Raw genomic sequence first — 19,413 nt, 5'->3', positions numbered from 1 at the left:
TGTTAGATCAGGCATGTCCAAAGTCTCTCTAGACTCTCTCATGACTTCATGTTAGATCAGGCATGTCCAAAGTCTCTCTAGACTCTCTCATGACTTCATGTTAGATCAGGCATGTCCAAAGTCTCTCTAGACTCTCTCAGGACTTCATGTTAGATCAGGCATGTCCAAAGTCTCTCTAGACTCTCTCATGACTTCATGTTAGATCAGGCATGTCCAAAGTCTCTCTAGACTCTCTCATGACTTCATGTTAGATCAGGCATGTCCAAAGTCTCTCTAGACTCTCTCATGACTTCATGTTAGATCAGGCATGTCCAAAGTCTCTCTAGACTCTCTCATGACTTCATGTTAGATCAGGCATGTCCAAAGTCTCTCTAGACTCTCTCATGACTTCATGTTAGATCAGGCATGTCCAAAGTCTCTCTAGACTCTCTCATGACTTCATGTTAGATCAGGCATATCCAAAGTCTCTCTAGACTCTCTCATGACTTCATGTTAGATCAGGCATGTCCAAAGTCTCTCTAGACTCTCTCATGACTTCATGTTAGATCAGGCATGTCCAAAGTCTCTCTAGACTCTCTCAGGACTTCATGTTAGATCAGGCATGTCCAAAGTCTCTCTAGACTCTCTCATGACTTCATGTTAGATCAGGCATGTCCAAAGTCTCTCTAGACTCTCTCAGGACTTCATGTTAGATCAGGCATGTCCAAAGTCTCTCTAGACTCTCTCATGACTTCATGTTAGATCAGGCATGTCCAAAGTCTCTCTAGACTCTCTCAGGACTTCATGTTAGATCAGGCATGTCCAAAGTCTCTCTAGACTCTCTCATGACTTCATGTTAGATCAGGCATGTCCAAAGTCTCTCTAGACTCTCTCATGACTTCATGTTAGATCAGGCATGTCCAAAGTCTCTCTAGACTCTCTCAGGACTTCATGTTAGATCAGGCATGTCCAAAGTCTCTCTAGACTCTCTCATGACTTCATGTTAGATCAGGCATGTCCAAAGTCTCTCTAGACTCTCTCATGACTTCATGTTAGATCAGGCATGTCCAAAGTCTCTCTAGACTCTCTCATGACTTCATGTTAGATCAGGCATGTCCAAAGTCTCTCTAGACTCTCTCAGGACTTCATGGTCTCAATCTCTAGTTTCAAGTCTTCTTCAGTACAGCATGATGATCATTTAGTCAATGATGCTCTCATGTACAGTCAAATAGACCATAAAGCAGTCTATGTTTTGGGGTGTGATTGACAGGTTGAGCAGTCTATGTTTTGGGGTGTGATTGACGGGTTGAGCAGTCTATGTTTTGGGGTGTGATTGACAGGTTGCTTGTCCAATGATCGTGCAGCTTGCTAATAGCTGTGGGAAACCCCCCGGAAATTTTGGGGTGAACTTATTCTTTATCTTCATCATCTTCATCATTGAGTCTGTTATTCACCAATATGTTCCAACACGGGTCGATCAGCCAGTCACTTCCTATTGTGTTGACACTTCCTGTGACAGTACAGTACTAGTGAGCAGCAGTAAAACAGACGGTGTTTTGAACAGGAAGTCATGACACAACTGGCTCAAGTGGGCGGGGCTACATAAGGTGAAATGAGTCCTAAAATCATGAAGTGAAACAATCTCTTTCTACCATCCATTCTTTTTCCTTTCATGTTCTTTCTTTCTTTCCATCTCTCTCTCATTTCTTCGTACGTTTTCCTTTCTCTTGTTCTCTCTTCATCCTTTCTTCATTCCCTTCATCATGTTCACTGTCTTTGTCTCTATTTCTCTCTCTCACTGCCTGCTTCTTTAACTTGTTCATTTCTTATTCTCTCTCTCTCCTCCCCCAGTCTTCCCACCACCGTGCTCCAACAGCAACAAAGCCCGCGGGCTGCCGTGGCAACCGGGCGGGCGACCGCCTCTGTCCCGGCAACAGGCCGTCGTCACGGGCGATGACCTATGACCCCGTCACAGCTGCTCACCCTCCGTCTATCCCACAATCCCCTGCTCCCTGCTCGCTCCCGTGACCACGGGGTCACAAGCCGGGCCCAGCTGGGGAGAGGAGGAGAGGAGAGGAGAGGAGGAGAGGAGAGAGGAGAGGAAGAGAGGAGAGTAGAGAGGAGAGATGGGAGGAGAGGAGAGAGGGGACGAGGAGAGGAGAGACGGGAGGAGGAGAGGAGAGAGGAGAGGATAGGAGGAGAGGAGAGAGGGGAGGAGGAGAGGAGAGACGGGAGGAGGAGAGGATAGGAGGAGAGGAGAGAAGAGAGGATAGGAGGAGAGGAGAGAGGAGAGGAGATGAGAGAGGGGAGGAGAGGATAGGAGGAGAGGAGAGACGGGAGGAGGAGAGGAGAGAGGAGAGGATAGGAGACGATGAGAGAGGGGAGGAGGAGAGGAGAGAGGAGAGGAAGAGAGGATAGGAGGAGAGGAGAGAAGAGAGGATAGGAGGAGAGGAGAGAGGGGAGGAGGAGAGGAGAGATGGGAGGAGATGAGAGAGGGGAGGAGAGGATAGGAGGAGAGGAGAGACGGGAGGAGGAGAGGAGAGAGGAGAGGATAGGAGAGGAGAGGAGAGAGGGGAGGAGAGGATAGAAGACGATGAGAGAGGGGAGGAGAAGAGGAGAGAGGAGAGGAAGAGAGGATAGGAGGAGAGGAGAGAAGAGAGGATAGGAGGAGAGGAGAGAGGAGAGGAGATGAGAGAGGGGAGGAGAGGATAGGAGGAGAGGAGAGACGGGAGGAGGAGAGGAGAGCGGAGAGGATAGGAGGAGAGGAGAGAGGGGAGGAGAGGATAGAAGACGATGAGAGAGGGGAGGAGGAGAGGAGAGAGGAGAGGAAGAGAGGATAGGAGGAGAGGAGAGAAGAGAGGATAGGAGGAGAGGAGAGAGGGGAGGAGGAGAGGAGAGGATAGGAGGAGAGGAGAGGAGACGATGAGAGAGGGGAGGAGGAGAGGAGAGGAGAGGAGAGGAGAGAGGGGAGGAGGAGAGGAGAGAGGAGAGGAAGAGAGGAGAGGATATGGAGGAGAGGAGAGAGGGGAGGAGGAGAGGATAGGAGGAGAGTAGAGGGGAGAGGATAGAAGGAGATGAGAGAGGGTAGGAGAGCATAGGAGGAGAGTAGAGAGGAGAGGAGGAGAGGATAGAAGGAGATGAGAGAGGGTAGGAGAGCATATGAGGAGAGTAGAGAGGAGAGGAGGAGATGATAGAAGGAGATGAGAGAGGGTAGGAGAGCATAGGAGGAGAGTAGAGAGGAGAGGAGGAGAGGAGAGGATAGAAGGAGATGAGAGAGGGTAGGAGAGCATATGAGGAGAGTAGAGAGGAGAGGAGGAGAGGAGAGGATAGAAGGAGATGAGAGAGGGTAGGAGAGCATATGAGGAGAGTAGAGAGGATAGGAGGAGAGTAGAGGGGAGAGGATAGACGGAGATGAGAGAGGGTAGGAGAGGATAGGAGGAGAGCAGAGAGGGGAGGATATGAGGAGAGTAGAGGAGAGAGGGGAGAATGAGAGAAGAGGAGAGAGGGGAGGAGAGGATAGGAGGAGAGGAGAGAGGAGAAAGAGGAGGAGGAGAGGTAATGAGAGGAGAGGAGATATGAGGAGAGGAGACAGGCTAACGTGTATAAAGTAAGGTTTGACTGATTGGTTTTTTGTTATGGCCTAACCCTAACCCTACTGATATAGTTTAGTATTAAAGCTGCCATCAAACAGACAACGGCTAAACAGTCGACTCCACTGACTCACTTCCCCTTCTGACTCCATCAGTGCAGCACAGTCTGCTGTGTTGATCACTCCCATGGCTGAGATCACCGCCATCATCAACGCAAGACCGCTATAGTGCCGGTTCCATCGGAACCCAGATGCACCCTTCATCTTAACTCCGGCTCACTCTTCTCACACAGAACATTGGTGCAGGCTTACCTGCTCCTGGAGAGTTCTCCAGAACACACCTGTTCACGCACCGGTGGAAGAAGGTTCAAGTTCTGGCGGAGATGTTTTGGGCCAGACGGCGCAAAGAGCCTGAGCAGAAATGGCAGCATATAGGAGGCCGAACCTGAAAGAAAGAGACATTATTCTCATGAACAATGTCTCATCAAGTCTCATCAAGTGAAACAAAATGAGTTGGCCAATGGGAGTCATCATCAAGACTTTCAAGCAGAGACATGAGTTATACAAAAAAAAGAAAATTATGTTTCTGCCAGACAGGGGGTGTGTTGGAACTTTTTCCAGTGAGGATTTAGTTTGCTCGCCGTCTAGTGGCTGTCTCTGGTAATGCATGCAGTTCAGTGATTGTACTCCCTGTGTAGCATAGAAGCATTTCCTTGTATGTGCAAACGTACTAGGTGTGTGTGTCTGTGTGTGTGTGTGTGTGTGTGTGTGTTTGGGAGCATGGCAGGTGCTGTCAGTCTGGTGACGTCTGAACACTGGGGACACTGTCAGGAAGTGATGTGTGGGAGGAGCACAGACCAGTGAGCGCATCACTGTACATAATCTCCACAACCTCCAACTAAACACTCACTCTAAGGTTAGTCCACAACCTCCAACTAAACACTCTCACTCTAAGGTTAGTCCACAACCTCCAACTATAACACACTCACTCTAAGGTTAGCATAGGGTTAGGACAGTGTAAGGGTTAAGGTTAGGGCTTGGGACTGAATCTATCTATTGAATGTCCTCACAAGTATAGGAATACAAATGTGTGTGTGTGTGTGTGTGTGTGTGTCCCCTTTGGAGGGCAAATGGCAGCCAGGCTACCTAGCAAGCTGAATGATGAGCCTGGTTCAGAGGCATTATTTATTAATAAAGACCAGCTCAGGTTACAGTGGGGACACCTGGAACCTAGACGTGCACACACACACACACACACACACACACACACACACACACACACACACACACACACACACAGCAAAACAGCGAGCAGCATCAGACAGAGACCCAGAGACAGACATAGTCTGTTTTTAGGCTCAGGGTTTTTGAGTTTTGCCTTTGTTTTGAGGGATTTTCGATTTTGTTTGATCATCTGGAGCAACCTCTCCGATCATGAATCCTGAGTAGTGAGTATTATTGTTCCTTCACATATAGGCTACGCTGTGTGTGTGAGTGTTGAAATGTTAAATATTTTAAGAGCTCCCTTCCAAAATGAAACCTCTACCATTTTGAAAGAGCTGACACTTCAAAATGACTGCCGACATCGGAGTCATCTTAACACTTTAACACTTTAACACCGTCATGTGGCTTTGAACTAGACTGATTCATCATTTCACATAGAGACATTGTGCATCTGTTCCTGCCTGGATGGATGTAAGTGTTCAGGTTAAATCCAGTTCTCTTCTGTGTCACCTGATCCAGCAAAGTAATGCTGAGTTCACACTAGACGCTCTGAGCCCTTGGCGAGCAGTTTTTCGAGCTTGGCGATATACCGCCCAGATCAGAGGCAAATTGGTGCTAGCTTGTTAAGTGTGAACTGTCCACAGACGCGAGCGGGGAGCTCCCCGGGTGCTCGCGGAGAGGAGTCACAGAGGCCCAACCGATACCTAGCCTGCTAAATATGTGGTCGTGTCAGGAGAGCCTCAGCGTGCTACATGGAGGCAGACTGCTGGTATCTGCAGTAGGCTGCAAGCAGACGAGTGTTCTGATGCAGAACATATTGACCCATATAATGTATGTTGTGCGAGTGTGTGTTTAGAAATAAAGCCGTCAGGCGTCAGCAGACCTGTGTGAGGCTGTGTTTGTGATTCTCTTGGTGGAATATCTTGTCATGTGTGATTGCCTGTCGCAGCTCAGTCATATCGTGTGAAAACCACAACAAGAAAAAGATTGTTATACGATTATAAGACAGATAACTGCATCATCCGAACAGAACAGCGACTGACAACCATTGTGTGTCTGTGCAATAGAGAGGCAAAGTGAACGTAACTTCCTGCTTTTCTCCCTGTACCAGCGCTGAAGAAATATGAATGGCGGTGGACGGAGAATAATGCTACTTTTTTGATCCCGGTTTGAATTGTGCCACGGGGTGCCAATGTTAATTTTGTCAATTTAAAACATAACTTTGCATGTCGAGAAAGTCGCAGTTTGTCGGCAAACTAAGTAGCCTACTAAGTAAGTATTTATAAGTTAGAAATTAGAAAGACTACATACACTAAGTGACGTCACTTTATCTACCGGCAAAGCTGAAGAACGGCGACATGCCACGAGCTTCCACGAGCTATGTCGTTTTTATACGAAACTAACCCCTACGTTTCAGTTTGACGACAAACTGCGACTTTCTTGACATGCAAAGTTATGTTTTAAATTGACAAAATGAACGTTGGCACCCCGTGGCACTATTCAAACGGGATCAAAAAAGAAACGTTATTCTCCGTCCACCGCCATTCATATTTTTCCCAGTGCTGGTACAGGGAGAAAGCAGGAAGTGACGTTTCACTTTGGCTCTCTATAAGTAAACATGTTACTCTAGCTTGATCCTGTATGTAAGTTCTTGTTGTTTTACTGTCATGTCACCTTTATGTAGCCTAGCGTACGTGTGCTTGCTGGTGATTGGGTTGTGGGCAGCTGTCCACGACAAGGCCTGAACATGGACATTCATAATGATTTAATTTAAATTTTTTAGTCTGCATTTAAGATTAATATCTGTATTTGAATCCATCCCTTGGTCTATTATAGTCCTTTCTGACCCCTTTAACTTTACAATATGAAGCACATTCATATGTTTTTGCTGTGTCCTGTAAAAGTTGAGGACTGCCAAGCAGGACTCCAGAGGCATGGATTAAATGTGTCTGCCGCTGCACCGTGCTCTGCTAATTTGACCATTTGCCCTGCAGTTATTTTGTAGTGTTTACAGTGTATTAGATTACAACAAAAAGTATCTCCTAAACTCTGCTGACCTGCTGGAATGAAAAAGCTGCATTCTCATAGGATCGCATATAGGATCTACAGTACACAGTGGCAGCCATGTTGGCTCCACGGTTATGCTCCATGGTAACTGGTGAATCTGTTGTCGATGTCACCATGGCGACACTGTGGAGGTTAACGTACGTTAAAGGGACAGCTCACCCTAAAATCCTAAATACATAATATAATATTCCCTCTCACCTGCTGCATGGTTTTGTGTTAGTTGCCTGAGTTTTGGAGATATCGGCTGCAGAGTTTCTGCCTTCTCTCCAGTACAATGGAACTGGATGGCAGTCGGCTTGTGGTGCTCAAAGTGTCAAAGAAATACATTTGAAAAACTTAACAGCAATGTCTCTTTCCAGAAATCATGACCCCGTTACTCAAGATAATCCACATACCTCGTTATGAACAGTTTCATGGAGGAACTATTTTCTTTTGACCGAACTACAGCCGGCAGTCCATCAATGGTGTCATCAGTGATGTCACTCGAGCAATTGTGATGCCATCGGTGAGTGATGTCCACCGTGAGTGATGTCATCAGTGATGTCACTCGTGCAATTGCGATATCATCAGTGAGTGATGTCATCAGTGATGTCCACAATGAATGATGTCATCAGTGATGTCATGAGTGACTGAAGACATTGTTCATTTCAGTTTGCCCTGCAGAGGTGGCGGAGGATGAGCTGCAAAGCCTGAAGCAGAGTGGTAAGGCAAGAAGCCCTCCCAAGATTTCCACCAACAACAACACCCCAGCCTCCCCAAGCAGGAACGGCTGTTCCTCCCAGGAGATGGTCCAGAGGTTGGTGAGTGTGGAGGACCAGGATCATTATGCTGTGTCCTGCACGGCCCAGGCTAAAACCACCCTCAATGAGCTGCTGGAGGAGCCAGAGAGATTATCGGAGCCCAAGAGCTACCGCCCCGACAAATATGCATGGCTAGATGAGGACAGAGGGTCCAACTCTCTGCCCACTGACAACCTGGAGCGTCACGGCCAGCTGATCCACGGCCCCGCGCTGCCAGACAGGGGCGCCCTGCTCTCGAAGGCCAAGCTGCAGAGCATCATGAGCTTCCTGGACGAGATTGAGAAGTCGGAACAGGAGAGGCCGCTCTTCGTCACCTCGGGATCACACAGAGAGGTGGGTTTGTCTGAGGAGGAGCTGGTCGGCATGGAGGAGGCATCGGCCATCGCCACTCAAATCACCGGCTCCATGATGAGACTCAAGCTGGAGCTGGACGAGAAGACATGCACCGTCAACATGCTGCATACCGCACTGGCCCAGCAGAGGGAGCAGACGGTGAGACACGTGAAGGAGAGGGAGAAGGAGCTGAACCGAAACTTCCAGGTCCGGAAGGAACAATATGAAGCCAGAATCCAGAAACACCCGGCCTCCATCGATCAGCTGATCAATGATAAAAAGGCTCTGAGCGAGCGCTGTGAGACAGTGGTGGCAGAACTGAAGCAGGTGGACCAGAAGTTCACCAAGAAGATCGCCCAGATCCAGCAGCAGCATGAAATGAAGATCAAGAAGCTGAAAGAGCTGCTGAGTGCCACAGACCAGGTCAGTCGGGAGAAATGGATCAACAATCAAAGATTGCGGATCATAGAGATCACCGTCAAAGGTCTGGAGCCAGAGATCCAGAAGCTGATCTCCAACCACAAGCAGGAGCTGAAGAAGCTGAGGGTCATCCACGAGACGCAGCTGCTGCAGATGGACGAGAGGTTAGCCCAGCGCTGCATCCGCCAGTGCGAGGAGTTCCGCCAGCAGCTGGAGGGGGAGACGCAGGAGCAGTGCCAGAGAGAGAGGCAGCTTGCCAAGCAGATATATGAGAAGCAGCTCCGGGGCGAGGATCTGTCCCTGCAGCAGCAGAGGAGCCGTCTCTACACGGAGGTGGCTAATGAGAAGGAGAGACTGGCCCAGCTGGCTGCTAGGCAGCAAGCAGAGCTGGAGGATCTGCGGACGAACCTGGAAGAGAACAGCTCACACAGAGAAGACATCGAAGCGGGGGGAAAGACCCGAGATCAGCAGGAGAGGAGACACCGGGGGGAGATGAGAGCATTAGAGGAACACGTGGAGATTGAGAAGCGGGCCTGGGAAAAAAGCTACATGGAAAAAGTGGAAGCGTGGCTGCTGAGCCGGGAGCACGAACTCAAAGAGGAAATGCGGAAAGGACGCGATAAGGAGATCGAGCTGGCCATCCAGAGGCTGGAGGAAGAGACCAGCGGGGCCAGAGAGGAGTGCAAGAGGGAAACCGGCAGCAGGGTGAAGCGTCTGAGGGAGAAGTACGAGCCGGAGCTGAGAGTGCTGCAGCATTCCAGGAGGGCGGCTGTGGAGAGACAGCAGGAGCTGAGGAGGAGACAGATGGAGACGGACGGACAGCTGATCAGAGCACAGGCCCTGCTCAGACACAGACAACGGGAGATTGAGGACATCACACGGAGCATGGGCGAGCCTTCGGAGGAGCGCCTCAGCCTGCAGGAGGCGATCAGGCAGGAGTTCGCCGAGCGGCTGGAGCGGCTGGAGGAGGAGAACCACCGGGCGAAGGCGGAGGCGTCAGAGATCCGGGGCCGGCTGCGCCTGGAGGGGGAGAGGGTCACCGGGGAGAAGGAAGAGGAGCTGGCCGAGGTCCTCCAACGAGTGAAGTCAGCCTTCTTAGAGATGGAAGAGACTATCGCTGGTCTTCAGAAGCAGCACGAGGCTGCTCTGAAGAGGGCAGATCTCCTGGAGGCCCTGTGGGAACAGCAGAGGAAGAAGCTGCTGGAGAAGTGACTGACGGCAAAGCCAGCAGGTCTTATGTTCTATAGCTCATTATCACAAGCATGTCTAAAGGGGCTTTACATGGCATCCTCACAGTTCCATATCTACAAACAAACAGCAGCATAGGATACATGTGACCAACTAAAGATTGCACAGGGAGGCCATACCGTTATCTAGAAGTTTTGATTCAGATTCAGATTTAATTTACTCTATATCATACATTGTGGTATGGAGTACAAACAAAACAGAACAGAACATCATACAGCGGTAAACAACCAGAATAGATCTTTGTTACATATCATTTGAAAAGAGGCAGGACATTACTCACAACTGCAGTAACAAAATAAGTTTAAACAGAGACGGATGATTTACAAAATATATCTAGTAGGCAGGTGCTTCTTTCTATTCTCTACCAGGCTTGTATTTTTACACTCAAACCAAACATGCTATTCATCTCCCACACACTTGTCATTATATAGATTACAAAACATGTTGTTTATTATCTTCCTATTATTTGAGGGATTCTATGATTAGAGACTCGAAGATTACAAATACCCTCTGGCTGTGCCTCCTGTTTTCACAAAGTAAATCATTTTCAAACGTAAAGTCTTCTTGTTTAAATTCACAGTTCTGTATAAGTCACACGATGACATACTCTGAAGTTCACAAGGCCACTTCTGCAAAATCTTGTCTCTGTTCAACAGCCAGCTTCAACCATTCCAACCACATTCATCTAGTATTTGCTGGACAGATGTATGTTGAGAGGTACTTTCCACTCATATACAAATTATATAAACAATTATATAAGCAAACCCCCAGACAACCGACAATTATTTTTTCATAGAAATACTAGTGGGTGTCTTCCTAACTCTGTGTATCATGTGATTACAAGTTGCCATTTTTTACTTTCAATGTGGACTTGAGAAATCTCAAATGTCACTTCTCTGTCTTCTCAAACCCCCATACTTCTCTAAAATACCTGTCTTCTCAAACCCCCATACTTCTCTAAAATACCTGTCTTCTCAAGCCCCCATACTTCTCTAAAATACCTGTCTTCTCAAACCCCCATACTTCTCTAAAATGCCTGTCTTCTCAAACCCCCATACTTCTCTAAAATGCCTGTCTTCTCAAACCCCCATACTTCTCTAAAATACCTGTGTTCTCAAACCCCCATAGTTCACATGGAACAACATAGGTGGCGTCACAAGCCTATCAAAAAGTTCTAGTCTGATATCTATTGGTAAATCAAACTTACTTACACAGTAAAGCCAATATAGCTCTAGATGCGCACATTGTAATTAAATTTGAAACTGTGTACAATTTCTAATTCCTCTCCATCACACAATAATTTGTACTTTTAAGGATCAGTTGTGTGATTGCGCGCTTATGCATAGACATGGTGACATCGTCAGTGATGTCATATGATAGATATCCTTCCCTGCAGAGGCCATAAGTATAACCGGTAGAGTCAACTCCAGCAACAATGTGTGCAGGTGTGTGTTTGTGTTAGTGATAGGGAGGCAAAAAAGAACAAACAAATCTTTTTGAACGACTCTGTTTTGTGTTCAATACGTACCGAACTGTAGTGTCGAACGTTTTGAGCATTTTGATATTTAAATGTTGGGGGGGGGGGGGGGGGGGGGCATGTCTCCCCAATATTTATGATGACTGTCTTGCTATACTGGAGCTGCACTACATGTCAAAACAACTGTGATTATGTTTTGGTATACTACTGTTTCATTCCAGCAATGTGTGTGTGTGTGTGCGTGTGTGTGTGTCCTCTCTCCCAGTGACTACCTGTTCAAGCTTCTTCTGATCGGAGACTCTGGAGTCGGCAAGTCATGTCTGCTGCTGCGCTTTGCGGTAGGCCTGCCCTCCTCAGACAGTCTACAGCAGTGGTTCTCAAGGGGTCTGGGAACGCCCAGGGCTACTCGAGGGGGTTTCAGGGGCTCCCCCAGCAAAAAAAGAAAAAAGGGGGATCATTTATTTTCACTATAGAGAGCCAAAGTGAACGTCACTTCCTGCCTTTCTCTGTGTACCAGCGTCTGAAAAAATATGAATGGTGGCGAAGGGATCGATACATTACTTGTTTTGATCACGTTTGTACATTTTGTCAATTTAAAAGTAAACTATGCATGTCAAGAAAGTCGCAGTTTGTCCTGAAACTGAAACGTAAGGTTTAGTTTTGTTAATCGACTACATCTGTCATGTTGCACAATATACGTCCCACCATCAACAACATGGACTGGCGGGAGAGACGTCACGACTGGTTGTGCGCGTTGTCTTTTACCACAAGCTGTGACTTTCTTTTTAGTTCTCTTACATTGACAAACATGATATGTATACCCCGTGGCACAATTCAAACGTGATCAAAACATGTAACGTATCGTGCCGTTCGCCACCATTCATATATTTTCAGACGCTGGTACACAGAGAAAGGCAGGAAGTGACGTTCATGCACTTTCTGTAATAAAACATCTAAAAGCAAAAACCTTATCAGAGACAGTGGTTCAGTGAGCCACCCCCCACCCCCTCAAAATCTTATGAGATGGGGGTCTAATTTGTGGGTCCTTGATGTGAAACATTTTGAGAACCACTGGTCTACAGAGCACACACACACACACACACACACACAATCAAGATTTTTCAAACCATTAGAATGTCTGACCCCCATCCCCCCCCCCCCCTCCTCCTCTCAGGACGACACCTACACAGAGAGCTACATCTCCACCATCGGAGTGGACTTCAAGATCAGGACCATCGATATGGAGGGGAAGACAGTCAAACTACAAATTGTAAGTTGTAAGTGCGATGAGGTAACCCCGTGGCAGGTCTTCTGTTGGGTCATTTCTCAGCACCACCGCACGTCAACTTTTCCTCATCTTCCGAGGCCACGGGACTGTAGAAAATAACGTCTGTTACGTTACTGGTTAGGCAACTAAAACATCTTGGGTAAAGGTTAGAGACATGGTTTGGGGTTAGCCTCAAATAACAAAAAACGCGCCATCGTCGCCATCGAAGGCAAATAACACTTGCGCACATGCACATCTGCCACCCCGACGACAGCGCCCCCACTGGCCACCGTGATTTCATTGTCACACTGCCGCGGGGTCGATTTCAGACATTGTGGGAGTTGTATAGAAGTCTACAAACAACAGACAATTACCGAGTGCTCACTGGTCGGCTCCAGGAATGTGAGGTGCTCTTGAAGTACACATTTATATCCAAAGGTCTCGCAGGCACTGATCTCACTCTGAGACAAGGTGTAAAGGTTAAAACGCCTTTATTATTTAGGGCATAATCAAGTTAAAAAGGTCACCGCCGACCGCTTTCAGCCTCGCAGGGCCTTCTTCAGGTCGTGTAGGAAAGATCTATATCTAGGGTTAGGGTTATCCCTTATATAAAGGATGTGCTACTGTATGTGTGTGGGTAATATCAATTTACGTGTGTGTGTGTGTGTGTGTGTGTGTGTGTGTGTGTGTGTGTGTGTGTGTTTCTCCCAGTGGGACACAGCAGGTCAGGAGAGGTTTCGCACCATCACCTCCAGCTACTACAGAGGAGCTCATGGCATCATCATCGTCTACGACGTCACTGAGCAGGTGCGTGTGTGTGTGCATGTGTATGTGTGTGTGCGCGTGTGTGTGTGTGTATGTACGTGTGTGTGTGTGTGTGTTCCGTGCGTGCTGTTATGTTAGGATTACACGAAAGACTTATGAAGTGAGAGCTGAGGATGACAAGTCTTGTGTGTGACTCGGACATTTTAATCTAGTGTCAAAACCCCTGTTACAGGATACCAATGGTATTTGTCCACTAGGCGGCAGTAATGCACAACAGATAACACCACGCGTCTGTGCATGTGTGTAGGTGTGCATGTGTGTGTCACTGGTACCTACAGATCATCAGTTGTGTGGGAGAGGGTTTGAACCATAGAGCATATACAAATATGGACATAGCCACTGGGACGTCACCCGTCACTGCCGTTTTCCTGACTCTCTCCATCCCCTCCTCCTCTTATCTCCTTCTCTCCTTCTCTCTCCTCTCTCCTCCCCTCCTCTCATCCCCTTCTCTCCTCCCCTCCTCTCCTCCTCTCTCCTCCCCTCCTCTCATCTCCTTCTCTCTCATCCCCTTCTCTCCTCCCCTCCTCTCATCTCCTCCTCTCTCCTCCCCTCAGGAGTCCTTCAACAACGTGAAGCAGTGGTTGGAGGAGATCGAGCGTTACGCCTGTGAAAACGTCTCCCGGCTGCTGGTGGGAAACAAGTCTGACCTCATTAGCAAGAAAGTGGTGGATTGTGCCACTGCCCAGGTACGCATGAGAACATGTACCGCTATTTACAGGTACGGGTACATATAAGAACATGTACCGCCATTTTAAGAGTTAAGAGTCAATTTCCAAAAGCACCCAATATCCGTTTTTGAAAAACAAATCCATACCTGAAATTTAATATTTCTAAAATCAAGAGAATCCAGCCAAACTGTTCTCATTTATTGACTATTTTACTACTTAAACCATAGTGTCCGTTATGTCTCATCATTTGGTTCAGTTTTAAATAGGGATGTCACAATATATCGTCCCACAATATATCGCGATATCAAAACATGACAATATGTATCGTTGAGATGAAATCTCATATGGTGAGAAAAAGAAGCTGAACGTGGTGGCACTGATCTGCATCTGATTGCATGCTCGCTCTCCTTTTCATTGCTTTGTTTGAACAGACGAGGGACGTTACAGACACACGGAGGATGAAAATGGTGAAATTACTCAAATTAGCGTGGAGGATGCCCCCTCAACTTACAAATCGATCGCAAAAAAATATTGTATCGTATCGTTATCGTGAACCCAATATCGTGTATCGTATCGTATCGTGAACTGAGTGTATCGTGACACCCCTAGTTTTAAACTATCAATCATTTAGTACATGTCACTTTCAAATAGTGTCTCATTTTGGAAGAAGTGTCTTCATAGATGCCAGATGATTCACATATGTAAGTAAGGCAGTTAGCCTGATATCATCTGACTTGTCAACTCGTTATAGGCCATCTCCATATTCTTGTCTGAGATTGAACCTCTTGTTGAAGTTATTTCTATGAGGGAATCCCCAGGGGAATTCCATGATCGTCGGGAGAACGCAAAGAAAATAAAAAATAAAATAAATAATATGCCTTCAAAGCAGAGTAAAGTAAGTGGTACTTTTAATGCATTTAAAACAGCCTCAATAGCAGCATCTCTCTTCTCATCTATGGCGGCCGCCATTGATGTCAACCGCTTGACAAAGGCATTAGTTCCGCCCGTTGCGCTGTTTATTGATGCTGATTGGCTAATCGTTAGTCCCCCTCTGCGCTCGGCATTCTGTCAAGCGAGGAGAAGACATTTGCATATGGCAGACCAGCAGAAGAAGCCAACATGCAGCTCTGTGGAGGGGGCGGAGCTCTGTGGAGTGGGCGGATTTGAAGGTCTGGACCCAAGTAAGGCAACTGGCGACTTAAACACACCCCTTCTACTCCTCGCTGACAACATGAACATACTGGAATCATATGAAACTAGAAGACCTAAGAAGGCATCCATTGGTGCCAACCATGTCATGCTAGCCTGTACCAACCATGTCATGCTAGCCTGTACCAACCATGTCATGCTAGCCTGTACCAACCATGTCATGCTAGCCTGTACCTGTACCAACCATGTCATGCTAGCCTGTACCAACCATGTCATGCTAGCCTGTACCAACCATGTCATGCTAGCCTGTACCAACCATGTCATGCTAGCCTGTACCAACCATGTCATGCTAGCCTGTACCAACCATGTCATGCTAGCCTGTACCAACCATGTCATGCTAGCCTGTAGGGAATGTCAAGTCAAGCTACTGTGGTCTATTCCTCTTCTATTGACATTTTGCCAGTTGGCTTTAAGCTCATTTTCCTTGTCACTGAGAAAGAAATTAAAGAATACTTTGTTGATTGGTAGAGTTCTTTCTCAGCACAGTCCTTCCTGTTCCTCATAGCAGCTCTCGAGAGTTGGGCAAAAATGAATGCAAGGTCAATGAGGTCACGCTCCTGTATGTACAAGCTGAAATGTCATCCACAGTGCACCCCCCCCCCCCACACACACACACACGCACACAAACACACACACACGCGCATGCACACACAGTGCACCCAAAGTACATTTTAGTGACCTCAGTCAACTTGCACAGACCGGAGTGTGACCCCATTGACCTTGCATTCGTTTTAGCCCAAAAGTTCCAGAGCTACTATGACCTTTGACCTAAACCTAAAAAACCTATTTGTGTTTGTAGTCCCCTAACTTAACCAAGTTGTTTTAGTCCCCTAACTTAACCAAGTTGTTTTAGTCCCCTAACTTAACCAAGTTGTTTTAGTCCCCTAACTTAACGAAGTTGTTTTAGTCCCCTAACTTAACCAAGTTGTTTTAGTCCCCTAGCTTAACCAAGTTGTTTTAGTCCCCTAACTTAACCAAGTTGTTTTAGTCCCCTAACTTAACCAAGTTGTTTTAGTCCCCTAACTTAACTTAACCAAGTTGTTTTAGTCCCCTAACTTAACGAAGTTGTTTTAGTCCCCTAACTTAACCAAGTTGTTTTAGTCCCCTAGCTTAACCAAGTTGTTTTAGTCCCCTAACTTAACCAAGTTGTTTTAGTCCCCTAACTTAACCAAGTTGTTTTAGTCCCCTAACTTAACCAAGTTGTTTTAGTCCCCTAACTTAACCAAGTTGTTTTAGTCCCCTAACTTAACTTAACCAAGTTGTTTTAGTCCCCTAACTTAACGAAGTTGTTTTAGTCCCCTAACTTAACCAAGTTGTTTTAGTCCCCTAGCTTAACCAAGTTGTTTTAGTCCCCTAACTTAACCAAGTTGTTTTAGTCCCCTAACTTAACCAAGTTGTTTTAGTCCCCTAACTTAACCAAGTTGTTTTAGTCCCCTAACTTAACCAAGTTGTTTTAGTCCCCTAACTTAACGAAGTTGTTTTAGTCCCCTAACTTAAGCAAGTTGTTTTAGTTACCTAACTTAACCAAGTTGTTTTAGTCCCCTAACTTAACCAAGTTGTTTTAGTTACCTAACTTAACCAAGTTGTTTTAGTTACCTAACTTAACCAAGTTGTTTTAGTTACCTAACTTAACCAAGTTGTTTTAGTCCCCTAACTTAACCAAGTTGTTTTAGTTACCTAACTTAACCAAGTTGTTTTAGTTACCTAACTTAACCAAGTTGTTTTAGTTACCTAACTTAACCAAGTTGTTTTAGTCCCCTAGCTTAACCAAGTTGTTTTAGTCCCCTAGCTTAACCAAGTTGTTTTAGTCCCCTAACTTAACCAAGTTGTTTTAGTCCCCTAACTTAACCAAGTTGTTTTAGTCCCCTAGCTTAACCAAGTTGTTTTAGTCCCCTAACTTAACCAAGTTGTTTTAGTCCCCTAACTTAACCAAGTTGTTTTAGTCCCCTAACTTAACCAAGTTGTTTTAGTTACCTAACTTAACCAAGTTGTTTTAGTTACCTAACTTAACCGAGTTGTTTACCTCCCTAAAAATAACCAAAGTTATTTTATTTGCATTTAATGTTAAAATTTACGTTGAGATTAGACATATTTTGCCCACGTTTTGTTTCAAATGTATAGGTTGACATTGTACATAATATCCTGGTTTACAGAAAATGTAAAATGCAGTTTTATTCTGGTGAGTGGCGTGCTGATGTGATGTCTGTCCCGTTCTCCTGCAGGATCTGGCATCGTCTCTCCACGTCACCTTCATGGAGACGAGTGCTAAGAGCTCAGACAACGTGGAGAGGGCTTTCCTCACCATGGCCTCCGAGATCCACAGGCGTCTGGCCAGAGAGGGAGGGGGCATGCAGGCCGAGGGGGCCAAGGCCCACACCGCCAAGATCAACAGCGCCCCCCTGTGGCCCGGAGGGGACAAGCAGGCGCAGGAGGCTGGAAACTGCTGCTGAGGAGAGCACTGCTTGCTGATCTGACTACAATGCAGTGTAGATCAATAAGAGAGCTCATTTTCAACCCATCCACCCCGTCTCGTTTTCCTGGAGGAAACACATTCGTGTTTTTGACACAAATAAATAAATGAATGAATGATTGAATAAATAAATAATAATAAATAAATAGATAAATAAATATATAAATAGAATAGAATAGTAAAGGAATACATTTTATATATATATATATATATACACATATATATATATATATATACGTATATATATATATATATATATATATGTATGTGTATATATATGTGTATATATATATACGGTATATATATATATAAAATGTATTCCTTTACTATTCTATTCTATTTATTTATGTATTTATATATATATAAATATATATATATCGTTGCTTGCATTGAAAAATCAGGAACAAAGAAAACGGCCACGTTTTTAGCTTGACAAAACTCTTTTTTGAGTTGATGAACTAGTTTTTTAATGAAGGATATTTTGGCATTTGTGCTTTATTTGATAGACAGACAGGTTAGATTACAGAGGTGGATGACCATTTAAGTTGTACCATTCTACATATTAAGTTAAAAGATGAAAATCACCAGAAGTGGAGTAACAAGGTTTTCACCTGACTACAGAACTATGTTAATGATATTTGAAAAAGCACAAAACCAACCTTTACAAAATGACCCATGGCAACAACAAAAAACTACTTTTTCAGGTATAACGCGTAACTGAAGGCCTTGGTTGACAAAATAAAACATAAAATAAAACTCCTGGTTAACATCAACGCCCTCAGAGACGAGTTATAACTCCTGGTTAACATCAACGCCCTCAGAGATGAGTTATAACTCCTGGTTAACACCAACACCTTCAGAGATGAGTTATAACTGCTGGTTAACATCAACGCCCTCAGAGATGAGTTATAACTCCTGGTTAACATCAACACCTTCAGAGATGAGTTATAACTCCTGGTTAACATCAACACCTTCAGAGATGAGTTATAACTCCTGGTTAACATCAACGCCCTCAGAGATGAGTTATAACTCCTGGTTAACATCAACGCCCTCAGAGATGAGTTATAACTCCTGGTTAACATCAACACCTTCAGAGATGAGTTATAACTCCTGGTTAACATCAACACCTTCAGAGATGAGTTATAACTGCTGGTTAACATCAACACCTTCAGAGATGAGTTATAACTCCTGGTTAACATCAACACCTTCAGAGATGAGTTATAACTCCTGGTTAACATCAACACCTTCAGAGATGAGTTATAACTCCTGGTTAACATCAACACCTTCAGAGATGAGATAACTCCTGGTTAACATCAACACCTTCAGAGATGAGTTATAACTCCTGGTTAACATCAACGCCCTCAGAGATGAGTTATAACTCCTGGTTAACATCAACACCTTCAGAGATGAGTTATAACTCCCGGTTAACATCAACACCTTCAGAGATGAGTTATAACTCCTGGTTAACATCAACGCCCTCAGAGATGAGTTATAACTCCTGGTTAACATCAACGCCCTCAGAGATGAGTTATAACTCCTGGTTAACATCAACGCCCTCAGAGATGAGTTATAACTCCTGGTTAACATCAACGCCCTCAGAGATGAGTTATAACTCCTGGTTAACATCAACGCCCTCAGAGATGAGTTATAACTCCTGGTTAACATCAACGCCCTCAGAGATGAGTTATAACTCCTGGTTAACATCAACACCTTCAGAGATGAGTTATAACTCCTGGTTAACATCAACACCTTCAGAGATGAGTTATTGTGTTCAACAATTTTTGTTGTGTATTGTTTGTTGTTTGATTATGTCAATAAAGACATCTTTATGGATACA

The 19,413-nt window shown here is 45.5% G+C and overlaps 2 pseudogenes across 2 annotated transcripts; both read left to right on the top strand.

The window, feature by feature from the left end:
* The first annotated feature begins 4,348 nt into the window (after positions 1-4,348).
* On the top strand, positions 4,349-17,556 carry LOC310776336 (ras-related protein Rab-1B-like; annotated as a pseudogene). The gene is made up of 7 exons: positions 4,349-4,360; positions 4,959-5,016; positions 11,403-11,475; positions 12,312-12,407; positions 13,116-13,211; positions 13,784-13,915; positions 17,329-17,556. The product of its transcript is annotated as a ras-related protein Rab-1B-like (transcript).
* On the top strand, positions 6,934-9,624 carry LOC310777346 (centrosomal protein of 131 kDa pseudogene; annotated as a pseudogene). The gene is made up of 2 exons: positions 6,934-6,943; positions 7,511-9,624. The product of its transcript is annotated as a centrosomal protein of 131 kDa pseudogene (transcript).
* Positions 17,557-19,413: the final 1,857 nt, after the last annotated feature.

This window comes from Poromitra crassiceps (assembly GCF_964638095.1).
Source record: "Poromitra crassiceps genome assembly, chromosome: 5".
In the NCBI taxonomy this organism is placed as follows: Eukaryota; Metazoa; Chordata; class Actinopteri; order Beryciformes; family Melamphaidae; genus Poromitra; species Poromitra crassiceps.
Note: the sequence above shows the minus strand (reverse complement) of the source record. Positions and strands in the feature narration are given on the sequence as shown.